General features: G+C 39.0%; 1 long non-coding RNA gene across 1 annotated transcript in view; it reads left to right on the top strand.

Moving 5' to 3' along the window:
- Positions 1 to 5,021, top strand: part of LOC140699014 (uncharacterized) — a 40,795-nt gene extending 35,774 nt beyond the window's left edge. Inside the window, exon 4 of the long non-coding RNA XR_012077042.1 lies at positions 4,620 to 5,021. This is a non-coding gene — a long non-coding RNA (uncharacterized lncRNA). The remainder of the gene's footprint in view (positions 1 to 4,619) is intronic.
- Positions 5,022 to 6,000: the final 979 nt, after the last annotated feature.

The following is a 6,000-nucleotide window of genomic DNA, read 5'->3' on the forward strand; positions in this document are numbered from 1 at the left end:
AACTCTAACATTTTGTCAACAGTATTTTGATTAATTACATAATTTCCAATATCCGGTATCAAAACTTAAAGCCTTCCTAGAAAATACAGGGAAATAAAATAATCTAACTCTATGAATATAAACAAAATAGAATGAAAAGACTTGAAACCACCTTTAGACTGAAAAAAAAAATTGTGTGAGTTATCACCAAAGACAGGATGAAAGCCAGGTCTTAGAGAATGCTATAAACACAAATGAAACAAACTAATGTGAAATGAAGGGTGAAACAACATTGAAATATCCATTGACCACAGACTTCTGCTCTTTTAGCTGTGTGTCCCTTTAATGCTTCCTCACTGATGTGTTGTTGGATAGGAAGTTGGGTTCAGCAGGCCACCCACGTGGAATAATCCAACATGGAATTAGAACTGCTGGTCTGAGTCTCTGCTGAGAAATCAAAACTAGAAATGCAGATATGAGATTGAGATAGGCTGGGACCTGGGACCCTTTACCAGAGTCCTTATACCTGGACAAATGTCTCAATACAAAGAAACTATAAGGGACTAAAAATAATTGCATGCATGCTCAGGTGGGGAAAAAGATGAACAATGAGATACAAAAAGGTTGCAAACCAGTTGGCTACTTGTGAGGTGCCAGGAGCAAAAGCAGGGCAGTGTGCGTGATCCCTGCACGCAGTGCCACCAAGGGGTGGGCAGACCACCTAAGCAACCCCTCCTGCCAGGCCCACTCGTCCACCCCTACTCTCACCCCCTTTAAGGAGCCAGCCCGCCCACCCTGGAGCGCAGGCAAGGGAACCTGTTCCTTGTTTTTGCTCCCTGGTGCTATGGCATGAATCCCCAATAAAGCCTTGCCTGAAATTCTCGTCTGGCCTCTTACCCATTTCTATTGATTAAGGAGTCCAAGGATGGAGTCGGTAACAAAATCGTCTGCACAGAGATGATAGTACAACCATGGAAGTGATTGGCATAAAAGAGAGAGGTTACACTGTTGAGCAGTGATTATCAGTCCTAAGGATTTCCAGAGTCACCCAGCAGATATTTTAAAAACACAGATCATAGGTTGTATACTAGACATCTTGGGTCAGACTCTTGGGGAAAGGGGTGTTACTAAGAAATCTACAAATTAAAAAAAAAATCATCTCCATGCACACATGTGTAAGTACAGTTTTAAAAAGTGTTGAGAAAAGGTCCTAGAAGAATACCCACAAGTTCAAAAACAAAAGCCATTTTTCTGTTCCTTTGTATAAAAAACATACATTTCTGTGTTCTATAGCTTATGCATGATTAGAATTATAGAAAAGTTCAATTAGAAGTGCTTTTGTGTCTACAGTATGAAGTAATGAATCCTTTAATTTGTACCGAAGAATTGTTTTTATAAGCATTTTCCTCACTTTCTTTTACCAAGTATACATTAACTGTGATGTCCAAAACAAATAAAGGGAATTAACTAGAGTTTCTCACATAATTCGTAAACAAATAGCTTAACATGGAATCTTATTAACAACTAGCCTTCCCCACCATACCCCAAGGAACTAATCACTCAACAGTACACAAGGGTGTTGTTAAGAATTGGAAATCTTTTTAATAAATGGAGAGTGCTTTGGTTACTTCAAATGGAGTACTGTAATGCTTTTATTATAGATTTTTTTGTCTTCTGATTGTGGGAGAACATTTGACTGAAGGATTCTACTTTGAATCCACATGACATGCTCTTATTATGAAACCTCTGTCTTAAAAGAATTTGATGAAGTCAAGTCTCTTCCTCACGCATTCTGAACCTGCAGGTGCTCACTTATTTGGTTATAAATGGTTTTCCTCAGGTGATAGAAAGACCCACTTGCCTTTCCACTACCAGATGCCATAATCTAGGTTCCTGGTGAAGTGCCAGATACACATGCTCTTCCTGACCTTCCCTTCCACTAGAGTGATTCCCACACCTTTGATAGAATCATAGAGTCTGAAGGATTATGCCATGAACTAGACCAAATGAAGCACGACTTTCTGCTAAACTCTAGAATGTAATGCCCATCCACACATGCATTCAGAGTTGCATAGTTTGATATTTACTCCTATTGTATGCCTATCACTTACCTTTCTGCTTTAAGAAATTTTCAAGGTTTAGTTTTCCTTTCCCTGGAGCAACATAAAATTGCCTTCATGTTCCAGCTTGTTCCCTTTGCAATCCTCATACAGGCTCACACTCAGAATTCCAATGATTGCACATCAAGAAAGGGGGTGGGGGAAGGGAAGAAGGAGCAGGAAGTATGTAGGTGCATGAGAGAAGCAGTAGCCTAAATGTATGATTGTACATGATTGTACAAAAAAAGAAATCAGAAAGTTAATCTAAACAAGGAAAGGTACAATGGAGATGGAGCATTTCCAAAGCACAGGGCTGATAAGACTCTAGGACAGAATGGATAAGAAAACTATATGCCTGAGCAAGTGATAACATTTATCTTGATACTGATTACACAACTGATTACACAACGGGATTTGCTTTAGTACTTTATTTTTATTTTTCTATTTATATAAAGCTTATAAAGAGGAGCGAAAAAGCCTAAAAGCATATAATGATGTAGAAACGTAGGTTGGAAATTCTACCAGTACACTATCAAGAAATTGAAAAACAAGTTGAAAATTGTTTTTTGTTTTTTAATTTATTCTTTCAGCAACTACTTAGTGAGATCTCATTTCATGCTAGGCACTGTTCTAGGTGGCCATCAAGGTAGACATAGTATTTCCATGGCATTTTCATTCTGGAGAAAGAAATAGAAAACGGAGTTTCCGTGAGGTCTGATGAGTGTGAGGACAAGAAACGTACAGGGCACACAGGGAACTCAGCAATGGTAGAGCAATCAGCCATTCTATCAAGGTGAGAAGATCGGGGGATATTGGGTAGAAAGGGAAACACATCCAAAGTTGTGAGGCGTAAGAAAAATTGTTCCAGAGGGTGATGGAAAGTCTAGCGGAAGTTTTAGAGATGGTGCTGGAGACTGAGAAATCACTTGCAAGCAGGTGAAAGTGTGAAAGAAAGGTGGGTCCCAGATAGAGGTGGGCTTACAACAGGGTAGCCATCGAAGGACTGTAAGCAGGAGAGTTGATTATATTTCTTAAAAAATAAGCTCTATGCTGTGATGGAAGGGTTGGAATGAGGCAAGTGGAGACATGAGGACATGAGTTAGGAGACTGCAAAGTGGTCCAAGAGAGAGAGGGGGGCCTTAGACTAAATAGGAATCAGTGGTGTGGAGGTCTAGTATGCCCTCCTCTGCTAATCTGAGAAACTTATAAATGTCTGGAGTCCTCCTTTTGGAGGTGGTTTATGAGCTTAAAGTGGTAACACTAGTTTGTATTCACTACTTAGCAAGTCTTCTGTAGATATTCTCCCAAGGTTCTTCAGAATGTATGGGTCCAAAGTATTTTTAGTTCCCACATTTGAGTACTCAGCCATAAATGAAGTAGAAAAACTCTCACTTTAACGTAATAAGCACAGGTTGCCTGCTTGTGCGAGACCGTCATCTAAGTACCTTCCAGATGACATCAGGAATGGAAAAGTAGATGATATGGGTTATATGTCACAAATGTGGCTGTACAGTATTTCCCATCCCTTATATGCTCTTTCAAACTTTACCTCTCTGTCAAGTGGTCCCCAATTGCCCTCATCTTGAATCTAGACTGGCTTACAATTAGTTTGTAACCAGGTGAATTTGGTAGAAATGATGCAATGTGACTCCCAAGACCTGGTCATACAGAGCAATACAATTTCTAACCTGTTAGATGGGAAGCTGATGTTTGGAGCCTGGAGCCATGATGTAAGGACTGACTTGAGGGTACCATGCTGTGATGAAATGCAGGCTTCATGAAGAGGCCACGGGAAATGTTTTGGTTGACTGCTCCAGCTTTGGTCCCAGCTAACAGCCAGCATCCACCATCAGAAATCTTTCCATAATTTCAGACCCCTGTGTTCAAGTTACATTAGCGTTTGCACCTTTCCAACTGAGGCTGCAGAGACGAGACAGATACAGGTTGTTCCTGCTATACTTTCTGTACATTACAGATATGCAGAATCCATGAGCTTAATTTTTTAAGAACGTCATTGTTTCGTGGTGCTTTGTTACAACAGCAGTAGTAACTAGAACAGTTAATGTTCTCAAAACACTGTGTTTACAGAGGAGAGTTCATATGTACCAGTAGTATTAAAATGGAAATCGCTGTCTTATGGCAACTCAGGTTTAATTTTAAAAAATACAATGATGAGGAGTATCAAGTCCACTGGTTTTCCTATTTATGTAATTGGGTCAATATGAAATTAGAAATATAGGAGAGAGAGATAGTATTGGCACTAAATTTATTTGAATTTAGCCTTTTCAAAGACCCAGGAAAAACTCCCTACTTCCTTGAACTTCTCTATAAGGCCACAATTAATCTTCAGCTTTTAAAATTTGCTTTTGCCAAACTGCATCAAAGAGAGAAAAAAATGATCAAACACTAGATAACCAATGGATAGTTTTATGATGCTGTGAAAGATAAAGAGTAAATAACTTCTGGGATCTGAGAAACTCCCTGAATTTTTCATTATAAAATGCAGTTGGTTAATTTCTCATCTCTTTTTTTTATGTCTAGATTTTAGAGGTCCACAATTATGTGTGTGTTGTGTTGAGACTTAATCAGAAGCAAGGAAAGCAGACGCTCATGTAATTTGAACAATCCAAACTGCATCATCTTCCCTGTGGGGCTCTTTGGACCATCTAATACTCAAATGTGCCACCCTTCCATGACACTGTGAGGTCTGCAGCTTCTGGTCACTGATACTGTCTGTAATCATCAGGCTTCTGTTGTGTCCCTTTCTCGCGCTTGGAGATTTACAAGCAGAAGGTAAGATCAGCCAGAGTTACGCATATGAATGCAGAAATGATAGATGAGGCTGGGTCTCTTCCTTTTCACAAAGGAATGAAGTACATTTTTGATCAGAAGAAAGAAAGTTGAGAGGTTGCTTGTGTTTCTTATCACTCATCTCTTTTGAGCAAGATTATGTAATGGTTTCAATACTATGCAGATTTTACAAAGCATATGCATGTCAAATATGCAAATTTAGTTCATTGGAAGCTTTACAAAACCCTGTTAGTGTGTTGTAAATATAGTGCTGATGAAAGATTGCCAACATAGATAATTAAAGTATTTTTCTACTGAACCAAGTGGCCATTTAATAAATATTCTTCTTTATCCTACTATAATGTATTGGTGATAATTTATGTTGCTTTGCCGAGTCTTTTGACTATACCATATCTGTAATTTGGAAGACTTTTTATTCAAAACGATGGAAAAATTGTTATAATTAAAAATAAGATTAATTAAAATTGCCTCATTAAAATGCACTAAAATCTATGGGAATCCAGTTGTTTTTATAACTATTATTCTTTCAAGAAATAGTTTGACAAGTGAGAGACTACAGTAAGTACTTCAGTGGATAAAAAACCAAGCTGACATTGCCCCCGACCTCAAGGCTATTTTAACATAGAATAGGAAACATGATGGGTGCTAAACACAACCTTGTAAGTCAACTATACTTCAATTAAAATAATAATAATTTAAAAAACCCATAAAACAAGGAAACAGGAGAGTGAACATCCTCCACAGCCTTCTAATCTTCTACTCTCGGGTCACTTCAGTCTGTTCTGCACACGACAGCCAGAAAGATCTTATAGCAAAAAAGATAATGTCTCCTCCTGTGGAGACCCTCTTCAGAGTAAAGCCCACATTTGACAGAACCTTTGGCATCCTGTGTAATCTGGCCTCGGCTGTACTTGGGACCTCATTTCAGGGACCTCCTCCTCTCCTCTTCAGTTATACCGGGTTCTTGCTGCACCTTCAGCCATAGTTTTGCCTCAGCCTTTAATCCATTTCCCTCAGGTTTCCCCACAGCAACATACTCTCTTAATTCAAATCTCTGCATTCTTATCCTTGGAGAGGGGTTGTGTGGGCCGGACAAGATCACATTGTCTCG

The sequence above is a fragment of the Vicugna pacos genome, chromosome 10 (genome assembly GCF_048564905.1).
Source record: "Vicugna pacos chromosome 10, VicPac4, whole genome shotgun sequence".
Lineage (NCBI taxonomy): Eukaryota > Metazoa > Chordata > Mammalia > Artiodactyla > Camelidae > Vicugna > Vicugna pacos.